General features: G+C 43.9%; 1 pseudogene; it reads right to left on the reverse strand.

Annotated features, from left to right (window-relative positions):
• Positions 1 to 17,115, reverse strand: part of LOC100343490 (tubulin alpha-1B chain pseudogene) — a 60,277-nt pseudogene extending 43,162 nt beyond the window's left edge.
• Positions 17,116 to 21,286: the final 4,171 nt, after the last annotated feature.

Below are 21,286 nucleotides of genomic sequence, written 5' to 3' on the forward strand. Positions count from 1 at the left end.
CCACAGTCACACTGTGACTTCTGCTCTCAGAGAGGAGAGTCCTCTTCCTAAGGAAGAAGGGGTAAATGGGGCGAGGAGAGAGGCTGGGTGTTTCATTCCCATTCCCACTGTACTTCCTGGGAAGTGGAACTAAAGCCCCGCCCCCCCACTCTCTTGTGGATATGTGAAGGTGATTATTTTGTCAACTCTCTCCCAGTCTAGGTTTGTCTGATGTTTCTCAAGATAAGATTCAGGTTTTGTACTTCTCGCACAAATGATGTGTCCTTTTCAACACATCCTATCAGGGAGTAGATCTGTTACCACTGATGATGTTAATCTGATCATTTGTTTAGGTGTTGCCTGTTGGGTGTCTGCTGTAAAGTTATTTTTATATTTGAATTTGGTAGAGTAAGGGAAATACTTTGAAGGGAAGCTAAAATCCCATTCTCCCTCAAAGTTTTGCCCACTACTTTTCAATTCCATTGATCATTCTTGTCTGTGACAGATATTATTGTGATGTTTGCATGGTGAATTTTATTCCCCGCTCTTCTTTCACAATCATTAATTGGAATTCTATAAAAGAGAGATACCTCATATCCAATTTATTTACTTATTCAAGAATTTGTTTCCATAGGTACTCATGGATGTTTATTTATCCTACAATTTATCTATGGAAATGCTATCATTTTTAGGTACTCTTGGATGTTTGTTTATCCTACAATTTATCTGTGGAAATACTATCATTTTTTTTTGATTCAAATTGTTCCAGACTTGACAATAGACATTTTCTTCTGGTTGGCTTCTCTATCCCTTTGACTTGCCACATTCTTTTTCTTTTTCTTTTTAAATCTTTTGTTTAATGAATGTAAATTTCATAGGTACAACTTCAGGAATATAGGAATATTCCCCCATACACGCCTTCCAACCCCCACTCCCGTCCCACCACCTACTTCCTCTCCCATCCCAGTCTTCATTAAGATTCACTTTAGTTTATATACAGAAGACCAACTTTATACTAAGTAAATATTTCAACAGTTTGCACCCCCCCAACACAATGTATAAAGTACTGTTTGAGAACAAGTTTTGCAGTTAATTCTCATAGTACAACTCATTAAGGACAGAGGTCCTACATAGGGAGTAAGTGTACAGTGATTTCTGTTGTTAATTAAACAATTGACACTCTTATTTATGACATCAGTGATCATGCCACATTCTTTTTCACACACTTCCTTATTTTCCATTTATTTATTTATTCTTATTTTTATTTTTTAAACTTTTATTTTTTATTTTTTTTAACTTTTATTTAATGAGTATAAATTTCCAAAGTACAGCTTATGGATTACAATGGCTTCCCCCCATAACGTCCCTCCCACCCGCAACCATCACATCTTCCGCTCCCTCTCCCATCCCATTCACATCAAGATTCATTTTCAATTATCTTTATATATAGAAGATCAATTTAGTATACACTAATTAAAGATTTCAACAGTTTGCACCCACACAGAAACACGAAGTATAAAGTACTGTTTGAGTACTAGTTATACCGTTAATTCACATAGTACCACACATTAAGGTCAGAGATCCTACATGGGGAGTAAGTGCACAATTCAATCCCATCAAGGTGGCATGTACCAATGCCATCTCACTTGTCAAAGTGATTAGTTCCAGTTCATAATTGATCATAATGATAGGATTAAGAGTCAAATGGATCACATTTCCTTTTATTTATTTGAAAGCCAGAGTTACAGAGAGAGAAGGAGAGGCAGAGAGAGAGAGAGAGAGAGAGAGAGAAGGAGATCTTCTATCCTCTGGCTTACTCTGCAAATGTCCAAATGTCCAAAGCAGCCAGGGTTGGGTCAGACCAAAGCCAGGAGCCAGAAACTTAATCTGGGTCTCTCACGTGGGTGCAGCGGCCCAAGCACTTGGGCGATTTTCCACTGTTTTCCCAGGTGCATTAGCAGAGAGCTGGATCAGAAGTGGAACAGCTGGAACCTGAACCAGAACCCATATGGAAGGCTAACATTGCATGCGGTGGCATAACCTGCTACCCCACAGTGCTGACTTCCACTTCTTTATTTTCTAGCATCACAAGATGTTCCAGATTTATGCTTTATTTTCTCTGTTCTAGCCCTGTATCAGCCTCTCTTTTAAGGAAACTTTTGCCTTTCCTTGCCTTGCCTTGCTGTGCCTTTCTTTTCCTTTATATTTTTAGAGGATGGTATTTAAAAGACAAAGATCTTGACAATGAGTACACTCATTGTTACTTGGGTACCTTGGATTCCAGGCCCTCTTGGTGGTTATTGTATAAATACTAACTCACACATCTACTTTATTTACTCCTATATTTTCTATCCACATCAGTATTAAAAACTACAAGTTTGTTCTAATATTTTGGATCCCAAACTCCACAAAGTTCCTTCTAACTTCCTTATTTGTAACTTCTTTCCCCTATAATGAGAAACTTGGTTCTCACTATGCATAATGCATTTGCTTACTCTTTTCCCCCCAGAGATTTAAGATGCTACCTTTATCATTGCTAAATGACCACATATATTTGTATCTACTCTTGAACTTTTAGCCTATTCTACACTGTTTTTTTCTATTCATGTGCCAGTACCACACTGTTATAATTTCTGAGGTTTTAATGTCTGGGAGGGTGAGTTCTTTTCTGTAGTTTTATTTTTCAGTGTTTTCCTTGCTATTTTTTAAATTTTTCCCTCAGAAACCTTTTATTTAAGATATACAAACTTCATGCATTTCATGAACACAACTTTAGGAACATAGTGATTCTTCCTACTGTGCCCGCCATCCCACCCACACTCCCACCCTTCTTTCTCCTTCCTTGCTTATTCCCATTCTTATTTTTTACTAAGGTCTATTTTCAATTAACTTTATATACATAATATTGACTCTATAGTAAGTAAAGAGTTCAACAATTAGTATGAAAAAAAATAACGTTCCTCAACAGTTGAGACAAGGGCTGTTCAAAGTCATCTTCCCCTAGACTAGAGCAGTAAGCTCCTTCTGTATGCTGCCATCTTGTAATCGTCTCTCTCTCTCTCTCTCTCTCTCTCTCTGATTTATTTATTTGTTTGAAAGGTAGAGTTTAGTGAAAGAGAGAGAGTGCGAGCGATCATCTTCTATCTGCTGGTTCATTCTCTATTTGGCCACGATGGTCGGAGTTGGACCCGTCTGAAGCCAGGAGTTTTTTCCAGGTCTCCCATGTGGTCACTGAGGCCCAAGGGCTGGGGCTATCTTCCACTGTTTTCCCAGGCACATTAGCAGGGAGCTGGATCAGAACAGACTAGATTCGCACTTGAGCCCACATGGGATGCTGGTATCGCAGGCTGTGGGCTTTACCCACCATGCCACAACACTGGCCCCAGCTATTCTTGCATGTTTATTTTTCTAGTTATCAACTTGATATTAAATAGCTTTATTGGTATTGTGTTGACTTGATTAATTTATGGAAAAGGACATTTTTAATGTTGAGTCACCTATCTAAGAACAGGGCATGTTGTTCCATTTGTTAAAGTCTTCTTTTGTTCCCGGCAGGAGGTCTGGTATGTCTGTGATGATCTGAGCCAACTCTTGGTTATTTACTTTCCTCGTCCCCTCCCCACACATGTCCTGTGTCCTGAGCAATGCCCTTGCTGGCTCTTCCTTCTCTCTGGCTGGCCTCACAGCACCTCACACACTTTGGGGGTTGGAAGAGGAGGTAGCTGGTTGTTACAGGCTGAATGGAACCCCATCCCCTAAAGAAACTCCTATATGTTGAAATCCTCACCCCTAATCTTTGACTGTGATTGTATTTGTAGGGTCTTTACAGAGGAGATTAAGCTACAGTGAGGTTGTTAGAGTGGGCCCCATTGTAACGTGACTGATTTCCTTATAAGCAAAAAAATTTAGAAGCTGATACAAGAGGAAGATAACTTAATGACACAGGAGGGATAGTGACCATCTGGAAGCCAAGGAGAAAGCCCTGGAACAAATCCTTCCCTCCTGGCCTTCAGAAGGGTCCAATCCCATGGATACCTTGACTTTCCATCTCCAGAACTATGAGAAAATAAATTCCTATTGGTACTTTGTTAGCACAGTCTTAGTGAAGTAATGTAATTGTCCAGAGAATATTTACTTTCATTAAGAAAACAGCTCTATTGATTAATTAATGATCAGTGCTTCTTTGCAAACTGCTCTCCTGAGACAGATATTTTAGACTGATTAAACGTACTCTGAGTCTCAATATTGCTGTCACCAAATCAGCCAATATACATGACCAATAGCTTCAAGCAGTGTCCTCCGGGATTTTAGCAATGGGGCTTTATTAGTCTATAACTCAGCTTAATCTCTATCTTGGGCCTCATGACTGCTTTGTGTCAGGAAACTTGTTGATTGTAGTTTTGATTAATTTTTTCAGATTAAGTTCATTGGAGGGCTTTTTCTCCTCCTTTTGCCCAGGGAAGAAGTTCTATGGGTGGCAGCAGCATAACTAGGGTGGCTTGGAGCTAGGCTCCTGCTGAGGTGGCATGTCATCACTGGTCTCTAGTTCCACGGCCCACCCCTTCCACTGAGTTGTCCACCAGTCATGACTACAGGACCCTCTCATGTCTTTGCTGGATATCGCTTTCTCTCAGCTACTTCCTGTGGTCTGTTCCAGATACTTCTCCAAATTACTTCTCTCATGATGGGCTGTTGCTGAGGGAGAACCAGGAAGGCTGCCTGAGAACTTTGCTGTCCCAGATAGCAGATAAGGGCTGTTTCTATTTCAACCCACAGGTACTGGCACCATCGCTGAACTCTCTCTTACATTGCATCAGCTTCTGACAACTCACCTGTCTTTTGCTCCAGCCTCTGCTCTGATGATGAGCTTTGCAGGGCACTGACTAAATCCCCAAAGGAGCTCCACCTATGCCCCATGCCTGCCCTGGACTTGTTCCTTGTTGACATGAAGCGTGGAGCACTGTGAAATTCTGCTTGACTCTCTATATTTCCAACTTGGAAGCAATAGAACATTAGTGCCGCTGGGGTGAACCTTTGATAATATGATGTAAGAACTAATGAATGGTGTGTTTTTATTTTTTTTTTCTATCCTCTTCCTCACACTCACCCCAGCAGAAGGTCTGAGATCCATTTTATCTGACTTCCCAGAGATCAGTTTGGAAACATGTGGAAACCAGTCATGTCTTGCTGTGGCTGGCTTGAGAGTGTGGCCACTCATCTGTGGGGAGCAACTTGGACTAGACTAAGTTACTGGAATTAAGACTTATTCTATGCATCTGCTCTCCCACAATATGGCGCTGGGAGAGAAGAAAACAGCTTCTACACAGCTGCCTCCAGTTCAGTCAATAAACTGTAGGACTTGCTCCTGATTGGAGGAGAGCAGCATACTCGGCGTGTGGGTAGCAGAGTTGGGATTGGCAGAGGAGGACTATAAAGGAGGAGAGAGACGGCATGCACCAGGAACATCTAAGGGGAACATCTAAGGGGAACACCTGTGCAGCCCCCGAGAGAGCCGGCTGGCGGTGTGCCGCTCCCCTGCGGAAGTGGGGAAAGTGGCTAGGGGGAACCGCCCTTCCACGGAGGTGGAAGGGACAGTAGCCAACCCGGGAAGAACCAGCAGCAAACCCGGGGAGGGCCGAGCAGACGAAAGAACAGCGCAGGGCTTAGTGTCGTTCCTCCACAAAGAGGGGGAGCGACATAATGGTGCCGTGACTCGGATAGGAAGCCTAGGACGGATAGGAAATTTAGGAGGGAAGAAACGGGAAGAAATGGGAAAATACCGGAGAGAGAGACTAGCAAACAGCCTAGGAAAAGCCGGACGAAAAAGGTGCCGGAAGAAGCTATTGAAAGCCTAGGCATAGACTCAGATACGGACTACGGGGGGAAGCTGGGAGAAATCTCTAAGGGCGAAAGCGAAAGTGAAAGCTAGAACAAACAGACTTGGATACGGACTGTGGGGAGAAGCCAGGAGAAATGAGGGAGGAGTATTGTTGGAGGAAAGCTTGGGGAAATATACCGGGTAGAGAAAAATTTTAGGGAAATTGAAGTCGCGGGGGGGCAGGCCGAGGCGGAGACGAAAGCCACTTTGGGATTCTCAAGTTAGCCCGGGAGCGGAAACGTGAGCTGGGTTGAATTCGCCAGGTTAGCCCGGGGAACTTAGATTGAATACTAGTGGCGGAGACGTGAGCTGGGGCTGTGTGACTCGCGGAGGCTGCCGTGCGCAGAGAGAGCGTGCGGGGCACAAGTAGATAGGGAACGCTGGGCTAGTGCGAGACCGCGGAGTGTGCGCGCGAAGCCGAGCCGCGCAGAGCCGCGAAGCCGCGCAGATAAGAGAAGCGGGCTGAAGCGGCTCAGCCGGGAAGCCGCCGAGAAGCAGCCTCGGGGCGGGCACCGGGAAGCTGCAGGGATAAGAGAAACAGAAGTTTAGAAGTAAAATGAGAGAAATAGGAATGTTGGTAGACAGACGTAAAATGGGAGAGATAGGAATGCCCGGAGATATAGAGAAAAATAAAGCCTCCCCTCAACATGGCAATGAGAGAGCTTGGATTCGGTCTGCCTGATTAGTGAGGCGATGAGCACCTGCGGGCGGCTAGCAGCTTATGCACCGCAGGTCACCGAAGACAGGCACGTTATTAACATCAATAGTCTCCCCACAATACGGCAATGAGAGGGCTTGGATTCGGTCTGCCTGATTAGTAAGGCGGTAAGCACCAGTAGGCAGCTCGACCAGAGTATGAGCTGCAGGTCACCGAAGATAGGCACGAATCAACACCAATAGGCCTCCCCACAATATGGCAATGAGAAGGCTTGGATTCGGTCTGCCTGATTAGTAAGGCGGTAAGCACCAGCAGGCGGCTCGACCAGAGCATGCGCTGCAGGGCACCGAACACAGGCACACATCAGCGCCTAAAAACCTCCTCACAACATGGCGAAGAGAGGACCCGGATTCGGTTTGCCTGATTGATAGGACTTGTAAGAACCTGTGGGCAACTCTAGCAAGTAGAGCAGAGTGTGTGCCGCGGGGCACCGAAGACAGGCGCGTATCAACGCCAAAAAATAAAAAGAAAGGGGGATCTGTGGGGAGCAACTCAGACTAGACTAAGTTACTGGAATTAAGACTTATTCTATGCATCTGCTCTCCCACAATATGGCGCTGGGAGAGAAGAAAACAGCTTCTACACAGCTGCCTCCAGTTCAGCCAATAAACTGTAGGACTTGCTCCTGATTAGAGGAGAGCAGCATACTCGGCGTGTGGGCAGCCGAGTTAGGATTGGTGGAGGAGGACTATAAAGGAGGAGAGAGAGACGGCATGCACCAGGAACATCTAAGGGGAACATCTAAGGGGAACACCTGTGCAGCCCCCGAGAGAGCCGGCCGGCGGTGTGCCGCTCCCCTGCGAAAGTGGGGAATGTAGCAGGGGGAACCGCCCTTCCACGGAGGTGGAAGGGACAGTAGCCAACCCGGGAAGAACCAGCAGCAAACCCGGGGAGGGCCGAGCAGACGAAAGAACAGCGCAGGGCTTAGTGTCGTTCCTCCACGAAGAGGGGGAGCGACATAATGGTGCCGTGACTCGGATAGGAAGCCTAGGCAGGGCTTAGTGTCGTTCCTCCACGAAGAGGGGGAGCGACACTCATCCTCTTTTTTTGCTTGACTTCCAAGTCCCTCATTCAGATCTTAGTACTTCCTAAAAAGTAGGGGCAAATAGACTATCTAAGCCTCTGCCTTTTTCCTAGGGCTTGGCTTGCCTCTATGGGTGGTGCTAGGGTCATGACTTGACTCAAATTCTTGTTGTAAGCAGGAGCCATAGATGACATGTCAGACCTCAGAGTATTCTCTGATAAAGAATGAGGAAGCCACAGTTAGTCACGATTTCTTGGGGGGTTCAATCTTCATTGCATTAACTCCCTGACCCTTTCTCTTGCTCCAAGATGAGTCCTGTCAGCCGGCGCTGTGGTTCAATAGGCTAATCCTCCACCTTGCGGCGCACCGGGTTCCAGTCCCGGTTGGGGTGCTGGATTCTGTCCCAGTTGCCCCTCTTCCAGGCCAACTCTCTGCTATGGCCCAGGAGTGCAGTGGAGGATGACCAAAGTGCTTGGGCCCTTTATCCTCATGGGAGACCAGGAGAAGCACCTGGCTCCTGGCTTTGGATCAGTGCAGGGCGCCGGCCGCGGCGGCCATTGGAGGGTGAACCAACAGCAAAAGGAAGACCTTTCTCTCTGTCTCTCTCTGTCTCTCTCTCTCACTGTTCACTCTACCTGTCAAAAAAAAAAAAAAAAAAAAAAGATGAGTCCTGTCACCATTGCGGACGCCCCTGAGTGTATCACCGGCCACCCCCCTCAGTGATCCTACATCAGAAGGGAGGCTTTCTTGTAATTGGGGTATTTCCATTTGGGTCACTGGCTAAGGATGCATGTAAAGGAGTCACAGCTTAGTTATTAAAACTTCTTAGGAGGCCGGGGCCGCGGCTCAATAGGCTAATCCTCCACCTGCGGCACCGGCACACCGGGTTCTAGTCCCGGTCAGGGTGGCGGATTCTGTCCCAGTTACTCCTCTTCCAGTCCAGCTCTCTGCTGTGGCCCGGAAGTGCAGTGGAGGCCAAGTGCTTGGGCCCTGCACCCTCATGGGAGACCAGGAGAAGCACCTGACTCCTGGCTCCAGATCAGCGCAGTGCAGCAGCCGCAGTGGCCATTGGGGAATGAACCAACGGCAAAGGAAGACCTTTCTCTCTGTCTCTCTCTCTCACTGCCCACTCTGCCTGTCAAAACAAAAACAAAAAGCAAAAACAAAAAAACCCAAAAACCTCTTAGGAGACAATGGTTACTTAATATTAGGAATCAAAACAATTTTTTGTTTGAATCCAATGGTCAGCACAAGCTTCTCATTCATTAATTCTAAGTAATATATTCCAGATATTTCCAAAAGTGAGATAATAATAAAAACATTATTTAATGATTTCCTGTGGAGATGGATAGCTGCTGTCTTTGTATGATGATCATAAAAAGAATTTAAAGAACTCTCTTACAGCACTTGGTTTTCTTACATAACGTCTCTTCTTAATTGTCATTTTACTTTTTGAAATTGTAAGTTTCCTACTTTGTGTTTGAACATTGTGAACTGCCTAACACATTTTTTAAAAATAGAAGGATTTTAAATAATAAATACATAATAATCTGAAACACTGCACAGGTTAGGGTAAGCCATTTCTACAATTCTTTCTATAATAAGGGTGCCAGATTGTCCTGAGTCACAGGCAGGGTGAGCCTTCCTGCATTGTGGAAATACATGTAGGGAAACAAAAAGCATCATGGAAAGGCATAATGGTTGCCATCTCTGTTCCCACCATGTCTGAAATAGAATCTCCTGCCAAGACTTCTCACGAACTCTATCTCGTTTACCAAAGTGCCTGGGCAATGTTCTCGTTTATACACAATCTCTGGTCTCTTCTACCCCTCATCCCCTCACAGTCTATCCCTCTCAGAAAAGTAGTACATCCATTCTTCTGATTACCCTGGGAAGGCCCCTGGAGCCTTATTTGATTCTTCTCTTTTACTCATCTTCCACATATGATCCATAGTAAGTCTCTTCAGACGCAGATGCAAACCTTATCCTGAAACTGTCCCTGCTCTATGAGCTTCACCACCACCACCCTGGTAAGAGGCACTGCCATTTCCTACTTGGATTATTATTTTCTAACTGGTTTACTTAATTGTGTCTTGTTTTTTTTCAGAAAATTCTTAACAGATTAAGCAACCTATTAAGATATAAGGTCAGATCTTGTCACTCCTTGGCTCCAGTCCTCTGTTCCAAGCTCTCCAAGAGCTGCTTCTTTGTCTGACCAAGAGTAACAATGAGACTTTACAGTAGTCCATTGAGTTTCCATGATCTAGCTGCCCACCGACTTTGTCAATCTATTGCTCCATTGTAGCCACACTGGTTCTTGCCATTCTCTGAACATGAAGTTCACAACTCAGGGCTTTTGCACATGTTCTTCCTCCCACCTGAAACACTTTCTCCAAGTATTGTCATGTGGCACTCCCTTATTTTTTTTTAGTCTTTTACCCATGGAGGAATTTTCTGGTCAACCTAACTTTGCAATGTTCACCAAGACTGTATCCCATTGCCCTACTTAAATTTTTCTCCAGAGCACTTAGTCATCACTCACAAATTATGTTCATTTCCTCAGGATACCTTAAGAATGTGCCATAAACTCAATGGCTTCCAATCACTGGAATTTATTCTTTCACACCTCAGGGGGTCAGAAGTTTAAAATCAAAGAGTCAATAAGATTGGCTTCTTCTGGAGGTTCTATAATTCTCTCCTGGCTTCTGGTGACTGGCAATCCTTGGCATTCTTTGGCTTAGAGCTGCATCAGTCCGATTTCTGCCCGTACTTTCATATGATGATCTTGCTATTTTTCTGTGTCTTTGTGTCCAAATTCCCCTCTCTTTATAAGGGCAGTAGTTGTGTTGGATTGAAGACACATTCTTACCCAGCATGACTCCATCTTAACTTGACTACATCTGCAGAAGATGCTATTTCCAAGCAACATTACACTCACAGGTTGTAGATAGATGTGAGGTGCTGGGGGGAATATCCAACCCAGCATACTAATCCATTAATCTGATCTATTGTCTCTTTCCTTATCCAGATGGTAAATTCATGGGAACTTAATTCATACTACATCCCCCATGCATACACTAGTCCGAGACCCATAGTAAGACTTAGTAATAATTGTTAAATAAATAAGCCTTTTGGTTGGTGCTATGACTTGGCTATGGTTTGAGTGTCTCCACAAAGCATCATGTGTTGAGATTTAATCCCTTCTGTACGTTATTAAGGTGGGAGCAATCCAACCATGTGTTTAATGACAGAACCTTTTGGCACAATTAGGATTAGATAAAATCAACAAGATGGAGACTCCATGAGTGAACCCACATGGCTTTATTATAAGGGGAAGAGAGACCAGAACATGCACACGCACGTATGTATGTGTGCCTGTGCTCCTTGCCTTCCCATGCAATGCTCTGTGATTCCCTGGGACTCCGTCACAAGAAGACCAGATACAGCATCTTCATCTTGGACCTCCAGAACTGTGAGCCAAATAAGCCTATTTATAAAGTTACCTAATCTATGCCATTTAGTTCTGAGCAATAGAAAACTGACTAAGACAGTGGTCAGGCTAGATTTCATTTTGATGTTAGATTTTTAGATAATATTGCTGCAGGAAGTGCCCATTGTATTATAAAGGTGTCCGTTTGTCTGGGAAGTCTACTGTTTATTCTATGATTCCACCCTTCAGCCCCACTCAGATCTACTCACAGCCTTTGGACTAGCCTCTAAGCACCTCTGAGACTCTCTAAAATAGAAAATTATCTCTGTTGTAGAAGAGTCTGATCCCTATGAATAAATGCACCACATCTGCGGAGGACCACTCTTTTAAGACCATTCTAATGTCACTTGATGATAGAGGGCACTAAAGAAACTTCTGTGTGCTTCTGCCTTTTCTGATTCCCTGGATACTAGAAAATCAGGCAGTCCAAGAAAAATATTTAAAAACAAAGCAAATAAAAGTCCCTGACATACTTTTGACGTCAAAGCAAAGCTCTACTCACATTTAATACCAGTGTGTAACTCTTTGGTGCAGATGAGTCAACAGCCACTAAGTTAGCAGATAAAATACACTCCTCATGTCTCAGCATGAGCCTCCCAATCCCATTAAAACGATGCAACTCCAAAACATGTGTTTTCTTCTCAGCTAATGGAAAATACATCATTTTACTAGCAAAGGTTGGTTTCACTGATTGTTTTTTAAAGAAGATTTTATTTATTTATTTGAGAGGTAGAGAGTTACAGATAGAGAGAGGGAGAGACAGAGAGAAAGGTGTTCCATCCACTGGTTCACTCCCTAAATTGAAGCAACAATTGGAGCTGGGCTGAATCAAAGCCAAGAGCCGGGATGTTTTCTGGGTCTCCCACATTGGGTGAAGGCCCCAAGGACTTGGGCCATCTTCTACTGCTTTCTCAGGCCATAACAGAGAGCTGGATCAGAAGTGGAGCAGTCAGGACTTGAACCGGTGCCCACATGGAACTTGGCATCACATGTGGAGGCTTAGTTTACCATGCTACAGCACCAGCCCCGGTTTCACTGATTTTTGAAAATTCAACAGAGCCTTTTAGTTTTCTGAGACAAATCTCTCAATTTTATTATTTGGTATTATGAGATCTTCATTTGATTGGGATTGGAAGAGCATTTTTGTCACTGATGTCAATCTCACTCGATAGGCAGTTGTTTAGTGAATTGCTAAAGTCGTGGAAATCTCAGGACCTAATATCTTCCTTCAGCGTTCTCTAGTTTGGCCAGAAACAAGCAGAGAAGCTCTCCTTTTTCAAAACTCCCAGTTGTGTGATTGATTATCTTGGAATTCTCCTCCCCTAGCTGGGAAGTGCAGGCAAAAGAATGGAGAGAAAGAGAAGAGGAAGCACCATGGCACATTTTGCCTATGAGTTCTCTGCAAAGGACCTCCTCTTTTGTTCAGTTGACTGCCATACCTTATTCTAGATACAATGGAGGACAAACCAAAGTTCCTGCTCTCTCTATGCTATAGGAAGTACATAAAATAATAAGAAAAAGTGAAAATATATGATATATTAGATGATGTTAGCCTCCAAGAACAATAAAACAGTATGGGAGGGTTTACAGTTATATGTTATGTAAGATGGCTTTCCTAGGAGGGAAGGTCTCTCTGACAATAGGAACATTGGTGTGCAAGCCTATGGAAACTGAAATTGAAGCATTGATGCTGGAACTTCCCAAGCAGAGAGATAGTAAGTACAAGGGCTTAGAAGTCAAAGTATGCTTGGTTTGTTTGTGGAAGAAGAAAAACAGTGGCATGGCTGCAGCATCATGACCCAAGGGAAGATTAGGAGAGATGAGTTTCACAAGGTGAGTGTGGGTGCAGATCAGGAGAGACCTCCTGAATAAGCATAAGGTCTTTGTTTTACTCCAAAGGTCCTGGGAAGCACTGAATTATTTTGAGGACAGGAATGGCATGATGCGATGAACTGCATAAAGCTCACTCTGGTGCAGGGGAAAAATAGACTCTCTGGGGCTATAGGGGGCAGCTGGAATACCAGTGTGATAAGAAAGGTTGTGATGTGTTAACTGAATGTCTATTTTTTCCTTTCTTATTTAGAGATTACTTGATTACTCATTTCTTAGATAGAAAAATGCCTCTACTTCTCCATCTTCCTTGCATGTGGGAGGCCTTGTGACTAATCCTGGCCTATGATGTGCAACCAGAAGTTGTTGTGAGAGGCTACAGCAGTGCCGTTTAGAGGCTGCCATCTCTGCTGGCACAGGCGTTTGCCCACTGTTTCCCTTCTTCTTGTCTTAGATCCCATGCATATAAAGGCTGGAGCTGAAAGAGGCATCAGTAGGGAAATACAACTTAAAAGCACAATGATAAACCTCCTCACACCTGTAAGAATGGCTGAAATTTGAGAAAAACGATTATATTAAGTGCTGATGAAGAGGTGGAGCAACTGGAATTCTCTTGCATTGCAGGTGGAAATATAAAATACTGCAACTCTACTAGAAACTTTGAAAGTTTTCTTATAAATTTGAACCTACTCTTACTGTATGATCTATCTATCTCGCTTTCTAAATGTAAGCAACCACTTTTAGATGCTTTATATATAATCCCTCCAAAATGAGAACAACTCAAAAGTCTTTCAGGGAGTGAAGGATAAACTGTGGTGTGTCCATGCAATGCAGTATGATGCAGCAATAAGAAGAAAGAACCACTGATCATGCAACAACTAGTGTGAATCCCAAATGCATCTTGCTAGTGAAGATCCAGACACAAAAGACAATATGCTGGAAGATTTTATTTACGCAACCTTTGAGAAGAGGTGAAACAGTAGAGATGGAAATGAGGGGAGTAGAGGCAACAGTGAGGGAGGGGTTGAGTGCTAAGAGGCTGCCAGAGAGTGTTTTGGAGGGCAGTGTCACTGTTCTGGATCATGGTTGTGATGGATGTACCCCTTTATGCATTTGCCAAAACACATAGAGCTGTCCATCACAGTAGTACATATTACAGTTTTTAAATCAAGAATTAAAATTTTAAATCATGAAGAAACAAAGACTGGGAACATCTGTCTAAATCGGCCCCTTGCTTCAGAAGAATAATCCATAATAGGAAAATAAGGTCATCTTGATTCCTGAGGCTCAGGGCTGTGATTCCGATAACTTCATGCGTCCTCATGGATCCAGAGCCTGGTTCCCACTTTTTTTTTTTTTGACAGGCAGAGTGGACAGTGAGAGAGAGAGACAGAGAGAAAGGTCTTCCTTTTTTCCATTGGTTCATCCCTCAATGGCTGCTGCAGCTGGTGCGCTGCAGCCGGTGCACCGCGCTGATCTAAAGCCAGGAGCCAGGTGCTTCTCCTGGTCTCCCATGTGGGTGCAGAGCCCAAGCACTTGGGCTATCCTCCACTGCACTCCTGGGCCACAGCAGAGAGCTGGACTGGAAGAGGGGCAATTGGGACAGAATCGGCTCCCCGACCAGGACTAGAACCCAGTGTGCTGGCGCCGCAGGTGGAGGATTAACCTATTGAGCCGTGGCGCCGGCCAGTTCCCACTTTTAAAGTGCTTGCGTGAGGAAAACAATTCAGGGAACAGGATTGTCTGAGAAATGTTTAGGTGTACTTTTCCCTGTCTTAGTATCTGCTGCTGAAGACATCTGGAGAGGCTTAGCACTGACCAAGATAAGCCATGTGTTCAGCTCCTTCTTTTTCTAGTATGTAAATGGTAATATGCCACATGAATTTCCCTGTAACAGTTGTTATGGGGATAGCACAGGGATAAAATATCAGAACTGTTTTGTTTGATTCTAGAAATGTCTTTAAAGAAACATTTTTTAGTTTTTATGTAGTAATAGCTTTGAAATCCTAGGTTAGTTTTTTTTTTTTTTATTTTATTTATTTGAAAGCGTTACAGAGAGAGGTAGAGACAGAGAGAGAGGTTTTCCATCCACTGGTTCACTCCCCAAATGGCTGCAATGGCTGGGGCTGTAGCTGATCTTAAGTTGGGAGCCAGGAGCTTCTTCTGGGTCTCCCACAAAGGTGCAGGAGCCCAAGGACTTAGGCCATCCTCTGCTGCCTTCCCAGGCATCTCAGCAGGAAGCTGGTTCAGAATGGAGCAGCTGGGACTCGAACCGGCACCCATATGTGATGCTGGGGCTTTAACCTCCTGTGCCACTGAACTGACCCTTCTAGGTTAGTTTTGTTGTTAGATATGTAAATGATTTGGGAGGAATACAAAGTATGTCAAAAAGTTTGCAGAAAATGGAATCGAAAATGAGTTTATTTTGGTGCGAAAATATTGAAATCCTTGCATAGTTTTTCTGTGAGATGCATTTTCCATGAACGTTTTGAAGATCCCTGCTGTTTAGCACTGGGGAGCAGATCTACTGAGATGCTGAAATCCTACCGAGGGACAGAGAGCTGCTGCATCTGAACCAAATAAAGCCACGGCCTGCTTTGAGCACCAAATGTCCTGCACTGTGAATCTCTTTCCTTACACCGATTCCTCCCATAATTTCTCTTTCCAGGGACATGCTAAGAAAGTTTCACACTGAAAAGGACACAGATAATCATCCTGTAATTCTCTGTCTTACCCTGAGCTACACAGGCTCATTCTCCAGGACATCAGTGAGGCCAGGGCTGGTTGAAAGAACAGGGAACACCAAAAATGTCAGCGATACACAACAGACTTTATGTTTTCATGGGGTGCAAATTTTACAGGGAAAAAAAATGCCTCCTGGCCGGCGCCGCGGCTCACTAGGCTAATCCTCCACCTAGCGGCGCCGGCACACCGGGTTCTAGTCCCGGTCGGGGCGCCGGATTCTGTCCCGGTTGCCCCTCTTCCAGGCCAGCCCTCTGCTGTGGCCAGGGAGTGCAGTGGAGGATGGCCCAGGTGCTTGGGCCCTGCACCCCATGGGAGACCAGGAAAAGCACCTGGCTCCTGGCTCCTGCCATCGGATCAGCGCGGTGCGCCGGCCGCAGCGCGCCGGCCGCGGCGGCCATTGGAGGGTGAACCAACGGCAAAGGAAGACCTTTCTCTCTGTCTCTCTCTCTCACTGTCCACTCTGCCTGTCAAAAAAAAAAAAAAAAAAAAAAAAAAAAAAAAAAAATTAAAAAAAAAAAAATGCCTCCTGGGGAGGGAAATGCTGTAAGTGTCAATCAAAGTGCTTTTTACTACATGGGCTGTCAATCCACGTGCGTTTCCTACCAGGACTTTCTCTGTCAGAGGCTAAATGGCTGCTGTGTTACTTGCTGAGATGGGTCTGTAAGTTTTGTGAGGGTGCCCTCTGTGGCTGTGACATCATGGTAGTCAAAGCCAGCCTCCAGCGGACCGTGCTCTCCTAGTGGTCTTTATTAGTGTAAGCCAAGGTAGAGATTAAGGAGGGACAGGAGACATAAATATTCAGAAGGGCCCAAAGCCCCTCTTGATTATTCTTGAGCCAGCCAGAGGCCCTACATAACGGTGGCATCTGGAGTTTTTATTAGGCTGCTAAGTGGTTCAATATTCTATTTTTGAAGCGATTCCTTGGCCTGTTGGGCAGTAGTGGCGTTCCGGCCCCCAGTCGTCATCTTTTCCAGCTGTGCAAGTACAAAGCTTTCCAGAAGGGTGGGGTTGAGGGAAAAAGAAGGTAAGAGGGGCCGGGCTGTGAAAACCCTACCACCAGTGTTGATGGCTGCTTCAGATTCCTTCCTCTGTGACCTGAAATACACCTGACACACAGAGGGCCTGAAAATAGACTTAGGGAGAATGAAATCCAATGATATTTGCTAAGTTGTGATTCCATACAGGAATAGTTTCCACATGCCATCACTTGAGATGAAGTAAGAAGTGTTTACAGAAAAGAGGAAGTGTGTGTTTTGTAGAGTATAAATTCTCCTGTGTCCCCAACTTTCCCTGCCCTACCGACTTTCCTCATTCATCTTCGCTGAGACACAACCCCTTCCCCGTTTCTGCAGCAGCCGTTCCACTGCAGTCTCTTGCTTCCACTCTCGTCCATTTTGCACGGTGCAGCCCTGTTCATCTGTTGACAGGCATTGAGGGTGATTCCATGCCATAGCTATTGGGAATGATGCTGCAGTCAACATGGGCTTGCAGATACCTCTCTGACACACTGATGTCATTTCCTTTCGATATATACTCAGAAGTGGAATTGTTGGATTAAATGGCAAATCTATTTTTAATTATTTGAGAAAATTTTGGGCTGTTTTCCATAGTGGCTGCACCAATTTACACTCCCACCAATAGTGTGTAAGAGTTCCCTTTTCTCTACATCCTCTCCAACACTTTTCATCTTTTGTTCTTATGGGAATAGCCATTCTAACAGGTGATATCTCATTGTGGCTTTGATGTGCAAAAAACCCAAGACTTTATCATGGCTTATGAGGCCTTGACTTAAAGGATTTCCTTCATATCTCTACCTTCAATCTGAAGCATCTATGTACTTGTTCACAACATCCCTAGCAAACTGTGCCTTAATAGGCCAAGCCCTTCCCTACTTCCAGCCTTTGTCCTTGCTGTGCTTTCTGCTTGGACCAGCTCTTTGTATGGCTGATCGAATTCCCTGATAGATGGTCTGGTCTTCCCTGACCTCTGCATCTTAAAGAGCCATCCTCAGGTAGTCCCTACTCATCACCCTATTTGTTTTCTTTGGAGCACTTACTGCGATTGATACCAGCTTATTTACTGTCTTCCCTGAAAGAATGCACCTACCCGGAGGGCAGAACACCTGTCTTCTTCACAGCTGTGTCTAACACAGCCTAAAATAACCAAAGCGGCTTTAAAAATATTTGTTGAATGACTCAATAAATATCATGAAATGAGTAATTTCCAGGACTCAACATAAAATTGCAAGCGCTGAATTGTTTCCGATCAGTTGAAGGTAACAGCTTCAACTAGTGGAGAGTTTCTCCACTAAAAAGTAAAAGTTTTTCCCCAATGCTTACTTATTTTTTGAGAAGGCTTTTATTTAATGAATATGAGTTTTCATATGTACATCTTTTAGGGATATAGTGTTTCTTCCCCCCATTCCTGCTCTCCCACCCCCACTCCTATCCTACCTCCCACACCCGCTCCCATTACATTTTCCGTTAGGATTCATTTTTAATTGACTTTATATACAGAAGACCAACTCTATAATAAATAGAGATTTCAACTATTTGTACCCACACAGACACACAAAGTATAAGGAACAGTTTGAAGACATGTTTTAACGTTAATTCTCATAGTACAACTCATTAAGGACAGAGATCCAACATGGGGAGCAAGTGCACAGTGACTCCTGTTGTTGATTTAGCAACTGACATTCTTATTTATGACATCAATGATCACCCTAGGCTCTTGACATGAGCTGCCAAGGCTATGGAAGCCTCTTGAGTTCACAAACTCTGTCAGTTTTTAGACAGGGCCATATGCAAAGTGGAAGTTCTCTCCTCCCTTCAGAGAAAAGTACATCCTTGTTTGATGGCTCCTTCTTTCCTCTTGGGTCTCACTCACAGAGATCCTTCATCCAGAACCCATTTTTGTTACTATGTCTTGGCTTTCCATGCCTGAAATAATGCTTACTTATTAACCTCCTGCTTTACTGAGGTATAACTGACAAATACAATGGTAGACATTTGCAGTGCACAATTTGATGTGATGTAGGCATGCATTGTGAACTTATCATCATAGCCAAGCAAGTTAACCTATCCATTATCTCATACTAGAATTGGTATCTATTATTTTTTTGTCCTTTCCACAAGAACAAACCTACCAAGAGGGCAGAAGCTTGTCTTACTCAGAACTGTGTCTAACACAGTCTTAAACATTCAAGCGAACTTCAAAGTTATTCATTGAGAGACTCAAAGTCAGTGTTTTGAACAAATGAATGAGGAGATGTTGGTTTCCTAATCTTATTTGTAATCCTAGGAAGTTTTTGATGGTGGTATAGTTGCGATTGTGTGTGTGTGTGTATTGGGATAGGGGAATAAGAACATTTAAATGACACTTGTTAAGCCAAATGACAAATGTTGTCCAGGATATGGAGAAAAGAGACTCTTTGTACACTTTTGTTGAGATTGTAAATTTGTATAGCCATTATGGATAGTAGCAGGTTCCACAAAAAACTAAAAATAGAACTACCATGTGATTGAACAGTGTCACTTCTGGGTACATATCCAAAGGAGTGGAAGTCAAGATCTATGTGTACTTCCATGTTCATTGCAATAACTGTGGTATGGAAACAACCTACATGTCTGTCAATGGATAAATGGATAAAGATATTATTCAGACTTAACTGATTAACTTTCAACAGCCCAAGGTTTCAGGTTAAAAGAAAGAATTAGTGGTCTTGGAAAAGACAGGAATCCACTCACAGCTGTCACAGGCCATCATTTGCATCTGTTGAAGGAGCTTGGGTGGGGTGGAGGTGTGGAGCTGGAGAGCCAACACAAAGCTGATAACCCAAGGCAAAGGATGGAGTGGGCCACAGGGTTCATCTCCCTTCTGCCATCCCACTTCCAGCTCTGAAGTTTTTTCCAGATCTCCTGGGCCCCTCAACCTGCAGAGAGGGTGAACTCACGATGAGGACTCTCAGGGGAAAAGACTTTCCAGTTGGGTTCACTGTTCCTAACACTGGCGCTGAACCTGGCACCTAACTGATGCTCAATAAAAGAGTGTTGATAAATAGTCAGGGATTCTCCTCTAATAGACTTGGGGGTGGTTACTCTTCTGTGCTGTTCCCTCCTAACACTCACACTTTGCCTTTGCCCTGTTTGACTATACCTGACCTGTGATTGGCTCCTGGGCGGCTTCCCCACTCCACCCCAACACACCCAGACTCTGGCATCACCTGAATAGCCAGGTGCAACATGGAACAGCATGCCCCGGTCCACTCATTCTCGCCCAGTTCTTCATTAGATGTGGCAATGATCAGGGAGGAAGTAGACATTCTTAGTACTGCTTGTTGAATATAAGGAAACTGAAGCCCAAAGATGCAGTATTTATCTTGAACCCCCATTTGTTATAGGATGATACCTGAGGCCTGGGTAGGCCTATATGTCAGGAACTTTTCCAAACTTGTAATTTCCAAATACTGTAACTCCATAGCAAATGAAATGTCAGATAATTAAAATATCTGGGATGAAGTGTGATGTGCAAGGACTTGGCAGATTGCCACTGTGTCCTGCCCACGCTTGAGAAATATGTCTCAAAAGATAATCAAAGTGTTCTACCACCCCTCCCACTCATTTTCTCTCTGGGGCCTTGATTTTCAGCACAAGGTTTACCTTACTTTAGGGATGTCAGCGAAGCTCCAAGCTTGTCTGTCACCCTCGATCTCGGCAGTCTGATTCCATCACTAAAATTTTTCTTCCCACTCCCTTTCTCTCAGATGTTCTTCGGTTTGAAGCTTATCCATGAAAATTCAGAACAGTCACTCTGATGAGATTCTTTTTTCAGTCCAATTGTCAGAAATAACAAGATTCAGCGAGAAAGGGAATTGTAACAATCTTGACCCCTTTCCTGCCCTCCTTGGCCTAACTTTGGTATTCTTTTCTCAACATTGTCATGGAAACCATTGACTCTTTCTTGTCAGGGTGATTCTAGCTTTTCAGATTCTGACAACTGGAAGACACAAATGAGGGAAACCCAGAGTCTTGCATTCCAGTTTTCCCTTCCACCTTGATGATACTTATACAAATTGGAGAAAATGGCCTTAGTGATGTTTTATTTTGTGTCCCACTAACAAATCCAGTGCATCTGTTTGGTGCATGTGTGACAGAAAGAAGACTGGTTCCTCAGACACATGGGGAAGCATCAGGCTTTCTTGGTTTTATTATCTGACTTTAACTTTTTGCTTGACAGATACAGTAATCATTACAGATTGGAAATACCTCTGTCAAACAGACACTTCCTGTGATGGGCAGTGCGCAGTCCCGCATGATACACTGGGTTGACAGTTTGCAGGGAGACTCAGAAAAAAAAGGAAAAAAAAACTGTGAAAGGGAGAAGCTTATTTTAGTCAACAGACTTGGAAATCTCCCAGACGTAACAGGATTCTTTTCAAGCTACGCATGGGTTCTCCTCATCAGCTGCTAATTAAGGATATTAATTTATCTATTTGTTTGATACTGGAAACATATGGCTTAGTTCAGCATGAGTTCTAATTTATCATAGTTTTAGTATCTTTTAAGTAATTCAAAATTATCCTTTGCAATAAATGATTTATGAGGAGTTTATAAGTACACT

This window comes from Oryctolagus cuniculus, chromosome 13, assembly GCF_964237555.1.
Source record: "Oryctolagus cuniculus chromosome 13, mOryCun1.1, whole genome shotgun sequence".
NCBI classification, from domain to species: Eukaryota; Metazoa; Chordata; class Mammalia; order Lagomorpha; family Leporidae; genus Oryctolagus; species Oryctolagus cuniculus.